The 22,743-nt window shown below is 39.3% G+C and overlaps 1 pseudogene; it reads left to right on the forward strand.

Moving 5' to 3' along the window:
• The first annotated feature begins 4,625 nt into the window (after window positions 1-4,625).
• Window positions 4,626-22,743, forward strand: part of LOC128661710 (tyrosine-protein kinase ZAP-70-like) — a 40,122-nt pseudogene continuing 22,004 nt past the window's right edge.

The following is a 22,743-nucleotide window of genomic DNA, read 5'->3' on the forward strand; positions in this document are numbered from 1 at the left end:
CCATTTTGAAAAATATATTTGTGGGTGTCAAGCATTTGACAAGTTATTGGCCTTCTATCTTTTGGTACCCAACACATGCTCCCACTGAGGGGGTCTGCATTATTTGAGAGTCCGTCTGAGTCATGAGAGTGGTGCCAATCTAATATTCTCTGTAGTATAATTACTTTATAATATATTGTTAAATTTGGAACCCCCAGTCCCCCTTTATCTGGTTGTCTGTGTAATGTATTACTGCTGATCCTGGGTTATTTGTTACCCCATATGTATGTGTTTAATTATTGTTGTAATTGTCTCAGATATTTTTTTGAGAGGGGTATAGGCAACGCTTGTAAAGTATAAAGTATTTTGGGTAATGTAGTCATTTTATTGCCTGCATCCTCCCCAACCAAGATATGTTTCTCATTCCAAGTTTGAAAATATGTTTGTGTGATATTCAGCAGTGCTTTATAGTTTTATACCCCTAGATATTTGAGGGCAGTTTTCTGATGTTGGAGTGGGCGACTGAAAATCTGTTTGTGCTAGGTTAACATTTATAGTCTCAGATTTCGTTGGAATAAATTGAAAAAAGGAGTATGAGCCGAATATAGATATTTCTTCTAATGCCCATGGGAGGGATGTCTTAGGAGAAGATAATGATAAAAGTACATCATCAGCGTATATTGTTATCTTGTAATCATTTGGTCCTATTGTAATCCCTTTAATGTTTTAATTTCGTCTTCCATAGTGAGGACGAATAGTGTAGGGGAAAGTGGGCAGCCCTGGCATGTGCCATTGCAATTTGGAATGCCTGTGATAAGGTGCCGTTAACCTTGATTTTGGCCGAAGAGGTTGAGTATAAATTAAATATTATTTTAATTATAAGAGGGCCAAAATTAAATGCTTCTAGTGTTTGACGTAGGAATAACCAATTAGTATGATCAAATGCCTTTTCGGCATCCGTTGCAACAAGTATCGATTTTAAATCTATTTTTTTAGCATATGACATTAGGGTGTGAGCTCTTATAGTGTTGTCGCAAGCTTCTCTGCGTGGGACAAAACCTGCCTGATCCATGTGAATAATTTCAGTAAGAACTAAATTTATGCATTTTGCTATTATTTTCCCTAATACTTTTATATCCGAATTCAAAATGAAATTGGACGATAATTACTAGGATCTTCTGATGATTTGCCTGGTTTAGGAATTATAAATATGTGGGCCTCTAAAAGAGCTGGGGAAAAGCAATGATCCTCGTCTACATCTTGGAATATCTCCTTCAAATGGGGACTGAGAATAATTTTAAAAATTTTGTAGTATATATTTGACCATCTGGTCCGGGGCTTTTGCCTGAAGGCAGGCTCTCTATTCCTGCAAATATTTCCTGAGACATTATCAGCTAATCTAGCTTATCTCTTATTTCAGAAGTGATTTTTGGGAAATTTGACTTAGCTATGTATGATCTTGTATGAGTTTCTTTATCTGACTTATGTAGGACCGGAATATTATATAATTAACTATAAAACTCCCTAAACACCTCAGCAATTTCAGTACTATCTTGGGTTGTTGTTTGAGATTGCGCACCTTTCTCTGAGCTTCTTGCATTAAAAGGGTTTGCAGGTCAGTCCTTGCTTTTTGTAATTGTGAAAATATGGTGCCGAATTATCAAGCTCCGAATAGAGCTTGATGCCCCTGTGTCTGCGCAAGCCATTAGGCTCGCCGGAAACAGTAGTTATGAAGCAGGGGTCTAAAGCTGAAAAAACCTTGTTGCTTGGTGTTGAAGGCATATATATTTACCAAAGTAATTGGTTGGTTATATAAAAGACCTGTTATTATTAGATATCTGCCATCTGGGTCAGATAGTGAGGCCTATTTATTAAAGGTCTTGCGGACCTGATCCAACAGTGCGGATCAGGTCCGCAAGACCTCGCTGAATGCGGAGAGCAATACGTTCTCCGCATTTAACATTGCACCAGCAGTTCACAAGAGCTGCTGGTGCAACGCCGCCCCCTGCAGACTCACGGCCAATGGGCCGCCAGCAGGGGGGTGTCAATCAACCCAATCGTACTCGATCAGATTGATTTCCGGCGATTCCTGTCCGCCTCATCAGAGTAGGCGGACAGGGATATGGAGCAGCGGTCTTTAGACCGCTGCTTCATAACTGGTGTTTCTGGCGAGTCTTGATAAATGGGCCCCAGTTTATTATTTAACTGAAATTCCGCAAGAGAATCCCCACTCCATTATGTTTACTTTTTGAGGAACTAAAGAAAGTGGTGGGGTATTCTCTTAAAGTGAATCGTGGTTGTTTTTCTTGCTGAAAGTGAGTTTCCTTTATATATATATTATGTTATGTTTTTGTTTTTTAAACCAATTCAGAGCTATGGATCTTTTGCTAGACGCGTTTAATCCCTTTACATGGGATAAAAATGTTATGGTTTTCATAGCCATAGCTTCATTGGTAAATTACTAAATGTAGTTGTGTGTTTGTATTTCAGTTTGTATATGTTTTCCAAGTTTTCTCTTTAAAAAAGGCTTACCAGAATTTCTGCACTACATCTAAGGTACCTGTTCTTTTGGAGTAGATTGGGAAGGGAAAAGAGTATATAGGTCACATTTGGACACCCCAGCAGCGGTCACAAACAATTGCAATAAAACAAATAAACCTAAACGAAAAATAAAAACATAGGTTAGCATTGCATTGTGGAATTTCAAACATTATCATTACCAAAACCAACTCTAGGTTCACAATTGAAATTAAAAGAGGGAGCCAGTGCTCCGTATGTTTTAAACAATACTAAGGGGTGGATACTACTAACTTCTGTAGAAAGTCAAGTTTTCCAACTTCATACTTTTAAACCAATTACCATTATATCAGTTCGGTATAACAACTGTTGAAATATATCGGTAATTTAATTTATCCTTAGCATGGTGAGGGTGGATAAAGACCATGTTGTTGCCTTTCAATTCTAGGATTAGCATCTATGTGTAAAGTCCCATTTCCTTAGGTGATTTAATTTATGGTATTCAGCCTGCTGGTTTTTCTACTGTCTTCCTGCTCTGGAGTTTAATAGCCATGGTTGTCTTTGAGGCCTAGGTTTCTCTCCTGTGTAGCTTTCATTAGAGGTTTCTCTGGGTTCCGGAAGTGATGGTAATGAAGGCTGGGGTATTCCCAGTTGTCCACAGAAATCTGATATATCTTCAGGAGTTTTGTAGAGTATTATTCTATTGTTTTTAAGAAACCTTCAGGCAAAATTAGAATCCCCATCTATAGGGTATACCCAAATCCCTTAGGCGTTGTGTTAAATATCTGGCTTCTTTTCTTTTTGCCAGCGCCAATAGGCTGATATCCACATAGATCTGGAGAGCGTGTCCTTTGTGTTTTAAGGAGTGATGTTTGCGGGCAGCTTTCATAATCTTCTCCTTATCAAGGAAGCTGTGGCACTTGAGAATGGTGTCCCTTGGGGGGTCTGAGTCCACTGGTTTTTGCCTGAGGGCACGATGCACCCTGTCCAGAGTTATTTTAGGTAGATCTGGATTTTCCAATATCATAGCAAAAAGTGATTGCAAATAGTCTTCAATATGGTTAGGAAGTATTTCTTCAGGGACCCCTCTTACTCTTAGATTTTGCTGTCCCCTATTATCCAGGTCTTCCACCTGATGTTGTAGGTCTTGTATCATTGTAGTTTGCTGCAGGGTTTTTTGTGCTATTGAGTCCTGATCTGAGATTGTTGTCTGAGATTGTTGTCTCCATAGTTTCTTCTAAATGAAGAACCCTGTCTCCCAAGGCGTTCACATATTTCCTCACCTCTGATATACCTTCTTTGATCATTTGCCCCACTTGTGTTAAGAATGCAGCAAAGTCTGTTTTAGTGGGTAAAAAATGGAGATCAGCTTTTGTGGCAGGGCTGTTGCCATCTTCTGTTTGTAAAATATCATCTCCAGTTTTTTCTGGTAGTGGGCTGTTATGAGGGCTATCTGTCCCTTCTATAGTGACTACCAAGGTCTTAAAATATGTGTCCATTTTAGTTCCCTGCATATTTGCTGTTTTAACCGGTTTTTCTCCTTTAGATATTCTTCTAGAAGCCATTGCATTTGGCTTATCCTGTTTTGGCTTAATCTGGCGTTACTTTTAATCATAAAAGTTGTCAATGAAAATGTGGCTTAAATGCCACGTGTCAGGCCTCTGGATTATATATGTATTCTCTGCCGTCCTGACAGTGTTATTTTATTTTGTTTTACATAATACAGTTTAGCAGGGTGCTGTATTAACTTGTTAGGCTTTCTTATGTTCCTGCATTCGTGCACAAATTATATGTAGAGATCCATTTTTATTACGGTTATATTTAGGCCTCTTTTAATTTGTGCAGTGGTGAAAGTAAATAATTCTTGTACTCACGTTGCGCTGTTTTTAGTGTTAGATTACCCTCATTGTCCGGTATCAGTTATTAGGTATTTGATCTTTTTCATCAGCTGCTGCTTGTCATTTTCATTATCCATCCATATTTTCCCCAATATGGCCCCTGCCGTGTGGAGCTCTGTGGAGCCCTGATCTTGTGTGACATATTTGTTGTTCGCCACCTAGTGGGGATATGAGCTGCAATGTCTTCACTATGGTTTCACGAGTGTATTAACCGGTTTTATATATCCGAAGATGGGATTGTTTGGTAAGAGCTGTGGCGTCGGAGCTCTATCAAGTTGTGCCCATTACACTCCGTGGCCGGCTCCGCCCCCATGCACATTTTATAGATTGTTGTGAATGTACACAAAGCAGAATATTATTGATTATTAGTAGGTTAATACCAAGCCATGTCTTGAAAGAAGTCAGACATTTCATGCAGGAATATCTCTCCCCACCAGCTCTGTCCTCCCACTTTTTTAAAGGGAGATGAAACCCAAATTTTTTATTTTGTGATTCAGATAGAGGGTAGATTTTTAAACAACTTTCCACTTTACTTCTATTACACATTTTGCATCATTCTCTTGGTATCTTTTGTTGAAAGAGCAGCAATGTGCTACTGGGAGCTAGCAGAACACATTGGTAAGCCAAGGATAAGACGCATATTTGTGCAGCCACCAATCAGCAGCTAGCTCCCAGCTGCTGAACATACCCAGGCATGTTTTTTAACAAAGGATACCAAGAGTACTAAGCAAGTTTTTTGCTTAGTAAAGTCTGCTTCCTGGTGTGCTCTGCTTTATATTTTGCACTGATTTTGATCTGCCTGAATTCTCCATTCTGGTAACTAAGTTCTGACCCCTTTCTGTTCTATACATGTGAACTGCTAGGGGTTGATAGTGCCTATCAAGGGAGATGCCTCCTACCATTTTCTGTTTAATTTCGCCTAAATGCATGGGTCATAAACTAGAGTATATTTATAAGGCTTAATAGAACACGTACTTGTTTTTATTTCTTTTATAGGACGGTGATAGTCAATGAGACACCACTCCAGTCCATTAGATGGAGGCAAAAACACCACAACATACCAGAGCTTTGATCTCTCCCACTCTCTCAGAATCCCTCAGTCAATTTTTTGCATTCATGGTGGAGTGAGGTGAATTATGAAGTGCTGGTCTTCACTTTGTTGATAGGGTTCTCTAACCTAGCTGAGACCTAATTTCCCACTAAAAGTGCCTCCTGGACAGAGGGAATCACAGGAGTTATGTCAGGCAGTGATACATCTTCTCCCAGTGTGGAGATGTCATAGGCCTCCCAGGTGAAATGCAAATGTATATTCCCATCCCCTGTGCTGCTCCTTGTGAAACCCTTCACACTGTGCTTGCACTGCCTAAGATTGGTCTATCTACTGACAGCAGTCCTCTGCAGCTGATGTAGGCATAGTAGATGAAGGTGAAGGCAGCAGAGCCACCACTAGAAATTTTATAACCCCTTACTAAACCATTGGTTGTGGCCCCCCTCATCCCGTTAAGTAGTGACTAACATATGTGCTCAATTTATTCTTGAGTGTATTCAAGGTAATAACAATAACACACATACACAAATACAAAATGCTCACACTCACTAATAAACAAAAAAGACACAGTAATAAACTAAAAGAAAAATACAGCTATATATAGAAACACAATAATATACGCTAATTGTATTTGTAGAAAAAAACACTCAAACACACTGACACACATATACTCACAAACACATATAGGCTTACACATACTTTGCAAAAAAACAAACAGACTCACTTTAACACACACAGACAGATTTACAGATACATACAGACACACACACACACACAGTCAAACTCATACACATGCTCACTCAAACACACACAGACAGATTTACAGATACATACAGACACACACACACACACACACAATCAAACTCATACACATACTCACTCAAACACACACAGACAGATTTACAGATATATACAGACACACACACACACAGTCAAACTCATACACATACTCACTCAAACACACACAGACAGATTTACAGATACATACAGACACACGCACACACACAGTCAAACTCATACACATACTCACTCAAACACACACAGACAGATTTACAGATGTATACAGACACACTCACACACACAGTCAAACTCATATACATACTCACTCAAACACACAGACACACAGACAGATGCTAAACAAAAAGAAAACATACAAATATAGAGTCAAACTCACTCACTCAAACAAACAGACACACTAATAAACAAAAAGACACAGTAATAAAGAAAACAAAAAACAGATAAATATAGAAGCACAATAATATACACTAGACACCCAAACACACTCTCACATAAACACACATAGGTCTCTATTTATCAAGGTCTGGTGGACCTGATCCGACACTGCGGATCAGGTCCGCCAGACCTCGCTGAATACGGAGAGCAATACGCTCTCCATATTCAGCATTGTACCAGCAGCTCACAAGAGCTGCTGGTGCAACGCCGCCCCCTGCAGACTCAAGGCCAATGGGCCGCCAGCAGGGGGGTGTCAATCAACCCGATCGTACTCGATTGGGTTGATTTCCGGCGATTCCTGTCTGCCTCATCAAAGCAGGCGGACAGGGTTATGGAGCAGCAGTCTTTGTGACCGCTGCTTCATAACTTGTGTTTCTGGCAAGTCTGAAGACTCGCCAGAAACACGGCCCTTCAAGCTCCGTATGGAGCTTGATAAATATGGGCCAATGGCTCACACATACGCACACACACAGACTAACTCATAAACACACAGATTTACAGATACATAAAGACACAGGCTCACACAAATACTCACTCTCACACACAACCACACACTCAGACAGTGTTATTCAAACTCACAGAGACTCACATACAGACATAATGTACCCAAACCCACTTACACAGACACTCAAACACACATACACAGATGCACACTCACAGACAGACTCACTCAAACACACATAGACAGACGCACTAATAAACAAAAAGAAAAAACACAAACATTGAGACGGACTAAGGCTCACTCAAACACACAGACACACTAATAAACAAAAAGAAAAAGACACAGTAATAAACAAAAAGAAAAAGAAAATGTATGCTTACCTGATAAATTAATTTCTTTAATAAGGTGGTGAGAGTACATAATTTTTTACACTTGGGATTCACTTCCTAGCAAAGTTACCCAGAACTCTCAAGAGCACTTTATCCCTCCCACCACACTGGTATGCAAGTTTAAACTTTGCCTCCCAGGAGGTGGGGGAAGATTTGAGGTGCTCTTCTAAATTTTTATAGAAAAGGGTTCTCAGACTGAGTTGAGGCCCATATTCCCCATCAGAGAGCTATTATAGAGAGAAAGAGGGGTGTCTGCAGTATGGGGAGTGTCACAATCACTCTCAATGAGTGAGTTAGTCAGAGGCCTTGCCACGTGTGTCGCAGGGACAGGTCCGTCACCTCCTCCTGTTGTTTCGTCGTTATACTCCATTGTTGGTATGTGCTCAGCACTGGATGGGCTACCACTAAACAATATTTTTTCCCCAGATGTAAGCACAGTGGATGTTATGCTTCAAAAGAAAGCACACAAGCTGTTATCAGCTACACAGGTTAGAGTACAACATAGTCAGGGGACTTTTTTTTAACAAACACTTTATATGAAATGTATTTGTGTGCAACTATGGAGACTTAAGAAATAGCAGTAAATTATTCTTAATTTTCACGCGCACTAATTTAGAAAAAAAAATTAGCGAGCCTCCACTTTATAAATTGCGTTCCTTGGTTCCGTATTTTTTCTTTCTGTGCTGCTGGAAAAGCCTGTGCGCGCTGTTGTGTCTTGCTCCTGTGTCGGCTTAGGGCACCTTATCCGGTTTTTCCTCCTGCGCAGTTGGAAAAGCCGGTAGGCGCTGTTGTGTCTTTCTCCCATGTCTGGTTAGCGTACCTTATATTTGCCTTTGTTCTAGTGGCTACAGAGATACTGTCCCTGCTTCCCTGTCTCCTACAGGCTTTCTATATATAGCCTTTATACTGCACATTATTGCTTCATGGAGCACTCTGGAACTGTCCACATTGCATCTGATCCTTTCCTCTAATTATTTATTTAAATGTATTTTTTGTAATTTGGTTCCTGTCACTCCTCCATTTCAGTTATGTAGCTCATGTATGGATCTCCTCATGCATGCTACTGCCATTGCCACTATATGACTCTGTCCTCCCTCTGTTTGTACAGTCCAAGGGAGACCTTCAGAATTTCTGCAGAGTTTAGAAACTATGGTGTGTAGGACATGATGGCAGCTATGCCTTCTTCAAGTAAGCGCAAAAGAGTCTCTAAGAAGCAGCGTGTATCTGAGATTTCAGAGTCTTCTGAATCTCAATGAATGTTACTTATAGACTCAGGGGGATATTTATCAAAGCCTCAACTTTGTTGCATTCGCCGGCACCAATACGCTCGCCCAACATCGCCGACGTGTATCTCAATACGCTCTCCTTATTTATAAAAAAAGCCGGCAAAAAGACGCGCACCAAGTAAGAGCCGTTGAGCATCGGACTGTTGTTAACTAACAGTCATCGATCTCGCATCTATTCGTTTTTTCCCCAACTTTATTTATACCCTGTCACTAAACGCTGCCACTATACTAAAATGTTTAACCCCTATCCCGCCGCTCCCCAATACTGCTGCAACCTAAATAAAGTTATTAACCCCTATCCCGCCATTCCCCAACTGAAGTCCGCAAAACTGCCTTATCCTGATGAAAAATCAGAAAAGGAGAATCACAAGAGAGAGCAGATAATTCAGAAACTCTTCTAGCAGAAGAGATGGCCAAAAGGAACAATGCTTTCCAAGAAAGTAGTTTAATGTCCAAAGAATGCATAGGCTCAAATGAAGGAGCCTGTAAAGCTTTCAAAAGACTCCAACGAGGAGAGATTGATTTAATGACAGGCTTGATACGAACAAAAGCCTGTACAAAACAATGAATATCAGGAAGTTTAGCAATTTTTTTGTGGAATAAAACAGAAAGAGCAGAGATTTGTCCTTTCAAGGAACTTGCAGACAAACCTTTATCCAAACCATCCTGAAGAAACTGTAAAATTCTAGGAATTCTAAAAGAATGCAGGAGAATTTATGAGAGGAACACCATGAAATGTAAGTCTTCCAAACTCAATAATAAATCTTTCTAGAAACAGATTTACGAGCCTGTAACATAGTATTAATCACTGAATCAGAGAAACCTCTATGACTAAGCACTAGGCGTTCAATTTCCATACCTTCAAATTTAATGATTTGAGATCCTGATGGAAAAACGGACCTTGAGACAGAAGTTCCAGTCTTAATGGAAGTGGCCTAGGTTGGCAACTGGACATCCGAACAAGATCCGCATACCAAAACCTGTGAGGCCATGCTGGAGCCACCAGCAACACAAACGATTGTTCCATGATGATTTTGGAGATCACTCTTGGAAGAAGAACTAGAGGTGGGAAAATATAAGCAGGTTGATAACACCAAGGAAGTGTCAACGCATCCACTGCTTCCGCCTGAGGATCCCTGGACCTGGACAGGTACCTGGGAAGTTTCTTGTTTAGATGAGATGCCATCAGATCTATTTTGGGAAGACCCCACATCTGAATAATTTGAGAAATCACATCTGGGTGGAGAGACCACTCTCACGGATGTAAAGTCTGACGACTGAGATAATCCGCTTCCCAATAGTCTATACCTGGGATATGAACCGCAGAAATTAGACAGGAGCTGGATTACGCCCAAACAAGTATCCAAGATATTTCTTAAATAGCTTGAGGACTGTGAGTCCCACCCTGATGATTGACATATGCCACAGTTGTGATATTGTCTGTCTGAAAACAAATGAACGGTTCTCTCTTCAATAGAGGCCAAAACTGAAGAGCCCTGAGAATCGCACGGAGTTCCAAAATATTTATTGGTAATCTCGCCTCTTGAGATTTCCAAACCCCTTGTGCTGTCAGAGATCCCCAAACAGCTCCCCAACCTGAAAGACTTGCATCTGTTGTGATCACAGTCCAGGTTGGACGAACGAAAGAGGCCCCATGAACAATACGATGGTGATCTAACCACCAAGTCAGAGATAGTCGAACATTGGGATTTAAGGATATTAATTGTGATATCCTTGTATAATCCCTGTACCATTGATTCAGCATACAAAGCTGGAGAGGTCTCATATGAAAACGAGCAAAGGGGATTGCATCCGATGCTGCAGTCATGAGACCTAAAACTTCCATGCACATAGCTACTGAAGGGAATGACTGAGACTGAAGGTTCCGACAGGCTGCAACTAATTTCAAACGTCTCTTGTCCGTCATGGACACTGAATCTATTTGGAAACCTAAAAAGGTTACCCTTGTCCGAGGAATCAAATAACTTTTTGGAAAATTGATCCTCCAACCATGTTTTTGAAGAAACAACACTAGTTGATTCGTGTCAGATTCTGCAGAGCGCAAAGACTGAGCAAGTACCAAGATAAGATAATTCGTCCAAATAAGGAAACACCGCAATACCCTGCTCTCTGATTACAGAGAGTAGGGCACCGAGAACCTTTGAAAAGATTCTTGGAGCTGTCGCTAGGCCAAAAGGAAGAGCAACAAATTGCTAATGCTTGTCTAGAAAAGAGAATCTCAGGAACTGATAGTGATCTGGATGAATCGGAATATGAAGATATGCATCCTGTAAGTCTATTGTGGACATATAATGCCCTTGCTGAACAAAAGTCAGAATAGTCCTGATAGTCACCATTTTGAAAGTTGGTACTCTTACATATCGATTCAAAATTTTTAGATCAAAAACTGGTCTGAATGACAATTAATAGATTTGAATAAAACCCCAGACCCTGTTCCTGAAACGGAACTGGCATGATTACCCCTGATAACTCCAGGTCTAAAACACACTTCAGGAAATCCTGAGCCTTTACTGGGTTTGCAGGGATGCGTGAGAGAAAAAAATCTTCTCACAGGCGGTCTTACTCTGAATCCTATTCTGTACACCTGAGAGACAATACTCTGAATCCATTGATTTTGGACCGAATTGATCCAAACATCTTTGAAAAATCTTAATCTGCCCCCTACCAGCTGAGCTGGAATGAGGGTTGCACCTTCATGCAGACTTGAGGGCTGGCTTTGTTCTCTTAAATGGCTTGGATTTATTCCAATTCGAGGAAGGCTTCCAATTGGAAACAGATTCCTTGGGGAGGGATTAGGTTTCTGTTCCTTATTTTGTCGAATGGAACGAAAACGGTTAGAAGCTTTAGATTTACCCTTAGGTCTTTTATCCTGAGGCAAAAAAACTCCCTTCCCCCCAGTGACAGTTGAAATGATTGAATCCAACTGAGAACCAAATAACTTATTACTTTGGAAAGAAAGAGATAGCAAGCTGGACTTAGAAGTCATGTCAGCATTCCAAGATTTAAGCCACAAAGCTCTTCTAGCTAAAATAGCTAAAGACATAGATTTAACATCAATTTTGATGATATCAAAAATGGCATCACAATAAAATTATTAGCATGTTGAATCAAGTTAACAATGCTAGACAAATCATGATCCAATACTTGTTGCGCTAAAGTTTCCAACCAAAAAGTTGAAGCAGCTGCAACATCAGCCAAAGAAATTGCAGGCCTGAGAAGATGACCTGAATATAAATAGGCTTTCCTTAGATAAGATTCAATTTTCCTATCTAAAGGATCTTTAAAAGAAGTATTTTCTTCCGTAGGAATAGTAGTACGTATAGCAAGAGTAGAGATAGCCCCATCAACTTTGGGGATCTTTTCCCAAAACTCTAACTGCTGGCAAAGGATACCATTTTTTAAACCTTGAAAAAGGTATAAAAGAAGTACCAGGCCTATTCCATTCCTTAGAAATCATATCAGAAATAGCATCAGGAACAGGAAAAACCTCTGGAATAACCACAGAAGGTTTATAAACAGAATTTAAACGTTTACTAGTTTTAATATCAAGAGGGCTAGTTTCCTCCATATCCAATGTTATCAACACTTCTTTTAACAAAGAACAAACTTACTCCATTTTAAATAAATAAGAAGATTTGTCAGTGTCAATATCTGAGGCAGGATCTTCTGAACCAGATAGATCCCCATCAGAGAAGGATAATTCAGCATGTTGCCGGTCATTTGAAATTTCATCAACTTTATGAGAAGTTTTAAAAGACCTTTTACGTTTATTAGAAGGCGGAATGGCAGACAAAGCCTTCTGAATAGAATCAGAAATAAATTCTTTTAAATTTACAGGTATATCTTGTGCATTAGATCTTTTGGGGAACAGCAACAGGTAATGAACTACTACTGATGGATACATTCTCTGCATGTAAAAGTTTATCATGACAACTATTACAAACCACAGCAGGAGATATAACCTCCACAAGTTTACAACAAATGCACTTAGCTTTGGTAGAACTGTTATAAGGCCGCAGGGTTCCAACAGTGATTTCTGAGACAGGATCAGATTGAGACATCTTGCAAATGTAAGAGAAAAAAACAACATATAAAGCAAAATTATCAATTTCCTTATATGGCAGTTTCAGGAATGGGAAAAAATGCAAACAGCATAGCCCTCTGATAGAGAAAAAAGGCAAGAGGCAAATAGGAATGGGGTCTTAAATAATGAAAATATTTGGCGACAAGTATGACACACAACAAACAGAAAAATATTTGTTGGCGCCAAAAACGTCCAGAAATGACACACTCGTGTCACAGATGATGTGAAGGACTCGGTGTCGACTAAGACGCCGGAAATGACAAATTTGCATCAACGAACGTAACTTCACGCCAAAAAAATCTCGCGCCAAGAATGACGCAATAAGCTTTAGAATTTTGCACCCTCGCGAGCCTAATTCTGCCCGCAAATTTAAAAGACAGTCAATTTGAAAAAGAGACTATACCCCAGGTAAGAAATACATTTTTCCTAAAAAAAGCATTTCCCAGATATGAAACTGACAGTCTGCAAAAGGAAATATACTGAAAATCTGAATCATGGCAAATATAAGTACAATACATATATTTAGAACTTTATATAAATACATAAAGTGCCAAACAATAGCTGAGAGTGTCTTAAGTAAAGAAAACATACTTACCAAAAGACACCCATCCACATATATGATGGCCAGATATCCAGATAGCCAAACCAACACTGAAACGGTTATCAGTAGAGGTAATGGAATATGAGAGTATATCGTCGATCTGAAAAGGGTGGTAGGAGATGAATCTCTACGACCGATAACTGAGAACCTATGAAATAGATCTCCCATGAGGAAAACCATTGCATTCAATAGGTGATACTCCCTTCACATCCCTCTGACATTCACTGTACTCTGAGAGGAATCAGGCTTCAAAATGCTGAGAAGCGCATATCAACGTAGAAATCTTAGCACAAACTTACTTCACCACCTCCATAGGAGGCAAAGTTTGTAAAACTGAATTGTGGGTGTGGTGAGGGGTGTATTTATAGGCATTTTGGGGTTTGGGAAACTTTGCCCTTCCTGGTAGGATTGTATATACCATACGTCACTAGCTCATGGACTCTTGCCAATTACATGAAAGAAAGGGTATTTGTATGGGCATTGCCCTTAAAAGGGCATTTAGCTCTTTTACATGCCCAGACCCTAATCTAAAAATAAAACCCACCCAAAAAAACCTTACAAAAAAACCTAACACTAACCTACGACGATCCACTTACAGTTCTTGAAGTCCCGCTTGAAGGATCCAACCCGGAGCCGGAGAAGTCATCATCCAGAAGGCAAGAAGTCTTCATCCGGGCGGCCTCTTCCATCTTCATCCAGCTGGAGAAGTCCTCATCCAGTCGGCAAGAAGTCTTCATCCAGACGGCATCTTCTATCTTCATCCATCAGGCGCGGAGCGGGTCCATCCTGAAGACATCCGGCGCAGAGCATCCTCTTCATACGGAACTTCAATGCAAGTGACGTCATCCAAGATGTCGTCCCTTGCATTCCTATTGGCTGAAAGATTTCAATCAGCCAATAGGATTAGAGCTGCTAAAATCCTATTGGCTGATTGGAACAGCCAATAGGATTTTAGCAGCTCTAATCCTATTGGCTGATTGCATTTTAACCAATCAGTGCTGACTTATAAATAACTCTACGGGAGTGAGCACAATGTTAAAGGGACACTGAACCCAAATGTTTTCTTTTGGGATTCAGAAAGAGCATGCAATTTTAAGCAACTTTCTAATTTACTCCTATTATCAAATTGTCTTCATTCTCTTGGTATCTTTATTTGAAATGCAAGAATGTAAGTTTAGATGCCGGCCCATTTTTGGTGAACAACCTGGGTTGTTCTTGCTGATTGGTGGATAAATTCATCCACCAATAAAAAAGTGCTTTCCATGGTCCTGAAACAAAAAAAGCTTAGATGCCTTCTTTTTCAAATAAAGAAAGCAAGAGAACGAAGAAAAAATGATAATAGGAGTAAATTAGAAAGTTGCTTAAAAGTGCATGTTCTATCTGAATCATGAAAGAAAAAATTTTGGTTCAGTGTCCCTTTAACCAGGGGCGAAACTACAGGGGGTGCAGAGGTCGCAATTGCGACTGGGCCCCCAATGGTGGGGGCCCTGCTTTAAAAAAATAAATAAATTTTCTTTTATACAATAAAAAACGTTGACCTGCCACTGCCTGCACTGGTATCATGTGAGTGTGACATGATGCTTCACTAGTGTCTCTGACTACAGGGGTTAGTGTTTCTGTTTTACCCATTGGTATTTATGTGTGTGTGTGTATGTGTGTATGAATGTATGTGACTGTGTGTGTATTTATGCATGTATGTACGTGTGTGTGTGCATGTTTGTGGAACCAGCAAATTACAGACCTTGTTACTACAGCATGGGGGGGGTGGGGGTAAACAGTGTCAGTCTATACAGTACCACTATATACAGTACAGGGGGGCTGGACCATGTCACAGACTACTGTGGTCACTTTATAAAGTACTGGGGCGGGTAGGGTCAGGCCAGCCATCTCACCGGCAGATTACAGACTGTGTCACTGACTCACTATATACAGTACTGGTGGGTTAAACAGTGTCACTATATACAGTAATAGGGGGTCATATCATCTCACAGACTGTGGGCACAGGGTACCTTCTTTTGCATACATGTAATCTGATTTACATTTTTTTTCTGTGTTTTAATTATATATATATATATAAAAAAGATGTATATCAAATTCACTTTTTTTTGGGTGGGGGGGCCCTTCTTACATTCTTGCACCTGGGCCCTGTGGTTTCTAGTTACGCCCATGCCTTTAACTATATGACACACATGAACTTGAAGAAGTGAAACAAAGTACAGAGGCGCCAATGGTGCAGATCAATGGTGGTATAAGGTACAATCACACCCCAATATGCACAGAATACTCACATGTAGTGAAGGCAATCAATCTTGCCCATAGATACAGGCTGGATTTCACAGCAGTCCAGCTAGCTGTTCCAAGGTGTGGTAGCAGATGGGTGGGTATTAGAGTATTGGTACTCTATAGTAGCATAGCAGCAAAAAGTAGTAGTTGTAACACTTAGAGTGGATTTGATAAAAAAGTAAATTTATTTAAAAAGTATAAAAAATATATATATATAACACATATATATATATAACAATACCACTCATCTCAGTGTTAAAACATATATCTTAAACATAAGGATTAATCCTTATGTTTAAGATATATGTTTTAACACTGAGATGAGTGGTATTGTTATATATATATATATGTGTTATATATATATATTTTTTATACTTTTTAAATAAATTTACTTTTTTATCAAATCCACTCTAAGTGTTACAACTACTACTTTTTGCTGCTATGCTACTATAGAGTACCAATACTCTAATACCCACCCATCTGCTACCACACCTTGGAACAGCTAGCTGGACTGCTGTGAAATCCAGCCTGTATCTATGGGCAAGATTGATTGCCTTCACTACATGTGAGTATTCTGTGCATATTGGGGTGTGATTGTGCCTTATACCACCATTGATCTGCACCATTGGCGCCTCTGTACTTTGTTTCACTTCTTTAGCTTGTCTCCGTTTGGATACTGATAGAGAGCTGCCTACCTGTTCAGCCAGCTGGATTGCTGCTAAAATCCAGCCCGTCTCTACTGGCATAATTGAATGCCCTCATCTATTGTGAGTACCCTGTTATCATTGTACACTGGTACATCTTCAGAAACCCCCATTGATCTGCACCATTGGCGCCCCTTCCGTGTTGTTCTTCCCACACATGAACTTGCGCTGTGTAGCTTTGAAAAACTGTCAAATGCATTCAGATAAGAGGTGGCCTTCAATGGCTTAGAAATTAGCATATTAGCCTAACAAAGAATACCAGGAGAAAAAAGAAAATTTGATAATAAAAGTAAATTGGACAATTGTTTAAAATTACATGTCCTATCTGAATCATGAAAGTTTAATTTTGACTAGACTGTACCTTTAAAGTCTTGCTACATCTGTCCCCAACTAAAGTATTAAACACAATTATTAACCAATAGAAACATTTTTACCATATACATTGTAAACATTACAATCACTTTACTAAATTTTCTGTTTCCTTTCTCCCTGTTAATTTCAATTAAAGGCCTCTATAATATGTATCTAAGTGTTAGCAGTTGTTAAATTAATCTCTTAAACAATTTCCTTAGGTAGTCTTCACATTTAAACCAAACAGGTGATATACATTTAAAGGTCCACCACATGAGGATTAAATCACCTTTCCCTCCAAATACTCTTCACCATTTTTCTGAGATTGTATGGAAAACACAATTGTTTGATAGGTACCCAATGCAATGATTTAATGAAATATATGAAAACTAAGAGTGAGGAAAAACACAAAAGGGCTTTTTGCACTGGCTAAATTATGACAGCAGAAGGTTGTTGTTTACAGTGAAGCCATTAACATCTTTCTGCTTGCTTCTTGCTGCTGTTAATGGGTTTTCTCTCCTAGGTGTAAATGTTCAGATTGCCCTTTACAACTAGTATTACCAAATGTGAAACATTTTTTAAATCACCTGACAAAGACACATGTTTGAAGCATGGCCTGACAAATTTATTCAAAATTTAGCAATCAATCCATAAATGTTCTACCCAGAATTTTTTTAGGGAGGAAAATAAACAATTATGCACAGAACCTTGGATACATAGTGCAATCATAAGCAAAAAATATGCTTAATGACTACAACATGCATTGTGCAATTTTTATTCCTTCATGTCAAGAAAAAAAAACCCACCTAGATTGCAAGTTTTGCTCTATAGAGGGTGTGAAACGAACGCAACAAAAGTTGCGTTATTTCACCCTCCATAGAGCTGTCATTACAAGTTTTTAAAAACCTGCCTTGTGCGTGCAATATAGTTGCGATGAGCTCCGTACCGCACAAAATCCAAGGGCTGAGAATATGAGCTTGTGCACGCTTTCCCCATAGACATCAACTAACACCTGAAGTGAGGAATGGCGATCGCCGTAACGCAACCCCATTGATGTCTATGGGGAAAAAAAAGTTAAGTTTAAACCTTACACCCTAACATAAACCCCATGTCTAAACACCCCTTATCTGCTGCACCCGACATTGCCAACACCTACATAAAGTTATTAACCCCTAATCTGCCGCTCCTGACATTGCCGCCACCGAAATAGTTATTAACCCCTATTCCCCCGCACCCCAACATCGCCCATACTATAATAAAGATATTAACCCCTATTCCGCCGCTCCCCAACATTGCCGCCACTAAATAAAGTTATTAACCCCTAAACCTCTGGCCTCCCACATCACTGCCACTAAATAAACCTATTAACCCCTAAACCGACAGCTCCCCACATCACAAAAAAATAAATTAAACTAAAAACCCCTAAACCTTACAACCCCCTAACTTTATATTAAAATTACAATATCCCTATCATAAAATAAATAAAAACTTTCCTGAGGAATTAAAAAAACCTAAGTTTAAACTATAAATTAAACTAACATTACTATTATACTAAAATTAAAATACCTATCAATTAAATAAATTAAATTACACATTAAAAAAACCTAACACTACTAAAAAAAATTAAATCTACAATTACAAAAAATAAAAAAACACTAAATTACTAAAACTAAAAAACACTAAATTACGAAAAATAACAAACAAAATAACAAACCAAAATAGAAACAATGACACCTAATCTAATATCCCTATAAAAATAAAAAAGCCCCCCCCAAAATAAAAAATAAAACCTAGCCTACAATAAACTACCAATAGCCCGTAAAAGGGCCTTTTGTAGGTCATTGCCCTAAAGAAATTAGCTCTTTTACTTGAAAAAAAAAATACAAAGACCCCCCCAACAGTAAAACCCACCACCCAACCAACCTCTCAAAATAAAAAACCTAACTCTAACAAAAACCTAAGCTAGCCATTACCCTGAAAAGAGCATTTGTATGGGCATTTTCCTTAAAAGGGCATTCAGCTCTATTTCTTGCCTTGAAAAGGGCATTTAGCTCTTTTAAGAATGCCCAAACCCTAATCTAAAAAAAAACCCACTCAAAAAAAGTAAAAAAAAAACCCACTCAAAAAAAGTAAAAAAAAAAACCCCTAACACTAACCCCCAACGATCCACTTACAGTTTCTGAAGTCCGGACATCCAGGCGGCGAGAAGTCTTCATCCAGGTGGCGAGGTCTTCATCCATCCAGGCGGCGAGGTCTTCATTCATCCAGGCAGCATCTTCTATCTTCATCCCGGTGGCGTGGAGCGGGTCCATCCTTGAAGTCATCCTGCGTGGAGCATCCTCTTCATATGGTCGCCACCGTACATTGAATCTTTAATGCAAAGGAGCCTTTTCAAAATGGCGGCCCTCGCATTCCTATTGGCTGATTTGATTTTTGAAATTCAAATCAGCCAATAGGATGAGAGCTACTGAAATCCTATTGGCTGTTCAAATCAGCCAATAGGATGAGAGCTACTGAAATTATATTGGCTGATTTGAATAGCCAATAGAATTTCAGTAGCTCTCATCCTATTGGCTGATTTAAACAGGCAATAGGATTTTAGTAGCTCACAATAGGATTTCAGTAGCTCTCATTCTATTTGCTGATTTGAATTAAAAAAATCAAATCAGCCAATAGGAATGCAAGGGACGCGATTTTGAAAAGGCTCCCTTGCATTGAAGATTCAGTGTACGGCGGGGACCGTATGAAGAGGATGCTCCGTGCCAGATGTCTTCAAGGATGGACCTGCTCTGCGCCGCCGGGATAAATATAGAAGATTCCGTCTGGATGAAGATAGACGCCGCCTGGATGGATGAAGACCTAGCCACCTGGATGAAGACTTCTCGCCGCCTGGATGTCCGGACTTCAGAAACTGTAAGTGGATCGTCAGGGGTTAGTGTCAGGTTATTTTTTTACTTTTTTTGGGTGGTTTTTTTTTTTTAGATTAGGGTTTGGGCTTTTCTTAAAAGAGCTAAATGCCCTTTTCAGGGCAATGCAAAAGAGCTAAATGCCCTTTTTTCAGGTAAAAGAGCTGATTTCTTTAGGGCAATGCCCTACAAAAAGCCCTTTTAAGGGCTATTGGTAGTTTATTGTAGGCTAGGGCTTTTTATTGGGGGGGGCTATTTTAATTTTATAGGGCTATTAGATTAGGTGTAATTGATTTTATTTTGGATAATTTAATTTGTTATTTTTCGTAATTTAGTGTTTTTTATTTTTTCAATTTAGTATTTTTTATTTTTGTAATTGTAGACTTAATTTTTTTTAGTAGTGTTAGGATTTTTTAATGTGTAATTTAATTTATTTAATTGATAGTTATTTTAATTTTAGCATAATAGTAATGTTAGTTTAATTTCTAGTTTAACCTTAGGGTTTTTAATTTCCCAGGTAAGCTTTTATTTATTTTAAGATAGGGATATTGTAATTTTAATATAAAATTAGGGGGTTGTTAGGTTTAGAGGTTAATAGTTTAATTTAGTTTTTTTGCGATGTGGTGGCTGGCGGTTTTGGGGTTAATAGGTTTATTTAGTGGCGGTGATGTGGGAGGCCAGACATTTAGGGGTTAATAACTTTATTTAGTGGCGGCAATGTCGGGGAGCGGCGGAATAGGGGTTAATATCTTTATTATAGTGTGGGCGATGTTGGGGTGCGGGGGAACAGGGGTTGATAACTTTATTATAGTGGTGACGATGTCGGGGAGCGGCGGAATAGGGGTTAATAAATTTTATTAGTGGCGTTGATGTCGGGAGCGGCAGATTAGGGGTTAATAACTTTAATATAGTGTTTGTAATGCAGGAGGGCCTCATTTTAGGAGTTAATAGGTAGTAAATGGGTGTTAGTGTACTTTGTAACAGTTTAGTTATCAGTGTTGTGTAACAGTTTGGTGGCGCAAAACTCATAACTACTTGTCTCAGATTGCGGAACGGATCGTGTCGGTATAGGCTGGAATGCAAGCTTTTTAGCCTCACCACAAAACTTGTAATGGCACCGCTATGGAATGTAATGGCTGCATTCCGTTTTTTACACTGAAATGGCCATTTTTTCAGCGTTAAAACTGGAACTCAAAACTTGTAATCTAGGTGAAAAAGATGTATTGCTGTATTGGGGAAGGGTAATGAAATGTCACTGTGTATGTGTAAAAAAAATTGTACAGTAAAGCTTAGTATCTCGCATTACAGCAGAAACCACAACACAAAAGCTAGAAAAAGAGTGGCTGGTGCAAGCTCTAGGGAAAGAAGAAAGTTTCCCTCACATAGCACAAGCAGTGTAAAGCACTTTACAACATACGCCGGTTCAATTTGCGCCGTTTCACAATAGCGCTTGTTCTAAGTGATTGTGTGACCACTATTGAGGAAGATTCCATAGGCCCCTTAGCTAAAAACAAACCTTTTCTAGAATTTTTGCCACCTGCATTTATAGTACAGCACTGTAATTCTGTGTGCAGCACATGAGAGTAGTCTGCCATTGGTTTGTTTTCTTGAAGGGCCAGTACTGTAAAAAATTGCTATCATGCATATAAAAGAGCAGTAAAATATTAAACATTTTTTTTTAAAATTCTGTTCTTTTTTAATATTGAAGTTAACTGGAAGTGTATGTCTGTGTGCATTTTAAAAAAACGTTAAAAAAATTTGCAAAAAAAAAGATTGCCCACTGGCTGATAAACAGACTCCCCACTGCCTTACTGATGGATAGCGACATGTCTCACAAGCATAAAAACTATTTTTATATTGCTATTTTTACATTTACAGCATTCATTTCAGGAATTTGATTATAATATAAATATAATATTATATAATAACACATATAATATATATACTGTATATATATATATATATATATATATATATATATATATATATATATATATATATATAGTTATAATATAATATTACATTACTAATGTCAATTTTGAGAGAGGCCTGGAACTTCACAGAGCAAAGTTTAACCATTTGCTCACAACACATTCTCATAAACAGAAGAACAAGATAATCTATCACCACCCACAGTTTTCCTTAACCCCCCCCCCCCCCCCCCCCCGTGCTGGTTCTGCCCCTGCTTCCTTGCTGTCAAGTCTGCTCAGTAGTGAGTTTGTAAACCTAGAAAAAAAGAGAGGAAGAGGAAGTACAGACAGGATCAACCAACAGGAGATAGAACGCCCTGAGCCCCTAGCAGTGGCAACTCACAGAGGAAGCGGCACGACCGGAGTGCCAGGCAGAACAACACGGGACCCTCAGAGTCGCCCATATGAATCACAGCTGCAACTGGAGCGTTCGACGTCAAGTAAGATGACCAGCGGTGTCCAATACAGGAGTGCCGATTGATAGCAGACGCCAGTAGGCTCAGAAGTACAGGCAGAGGGAGCTGTGCTTGGCCAAATTGGGTGGTGCAACAGCAGGCAACAATGCGGGCGTGATGTAGCTTATCACAAACCGCCTCTTTGTTATTCTGCGCGCTAGAAGATGGAGCGTCTATTTTCTATACATGGCTCTTCTCTTACAGAGCTTTTTCAGCTTTTAGAAATCGTTATTAAGATATACTTCTCACCACTGTACAAACGGGCCAAAGTGAATGTCAGCCAATCATGAGTTACTGCATCAGTGACTGTCCAGTGACGTTTCAACGACCAATCCTGCAGAGCAATCTGCTAGCCTGGGAGCCAGTGAATCTGCTAGCCTGGGAGCCAGTGAAAGACAACAGACTGTATCTGTGTGCCTGAATCAAGCTGTCACTCTGGTGGAATGAGTGATTCAAAAGGAGGAGTCTGACAGTTTGAATAAAATCCAAAATATTTGTTGATATACATTAAAATTCAAGGAAGGAAGCCAAGTATATTAGCAGCACTGTCTGACTTACGCGTTTCGGCTTACGCCG

Source organism: Bombina bombina, chromosome 1 (assembly GCF_027579735.1).
Source record: "Bombina bombina isolate aBomBom1 chromosome 1, aBomBom1.pri, whole genome shotgun sequence".
NCBI lineage: Eukaryota > Metazoa > Chordata > Amphibia > Anura > Bombinatoridae > Bombina > Bombina bombina.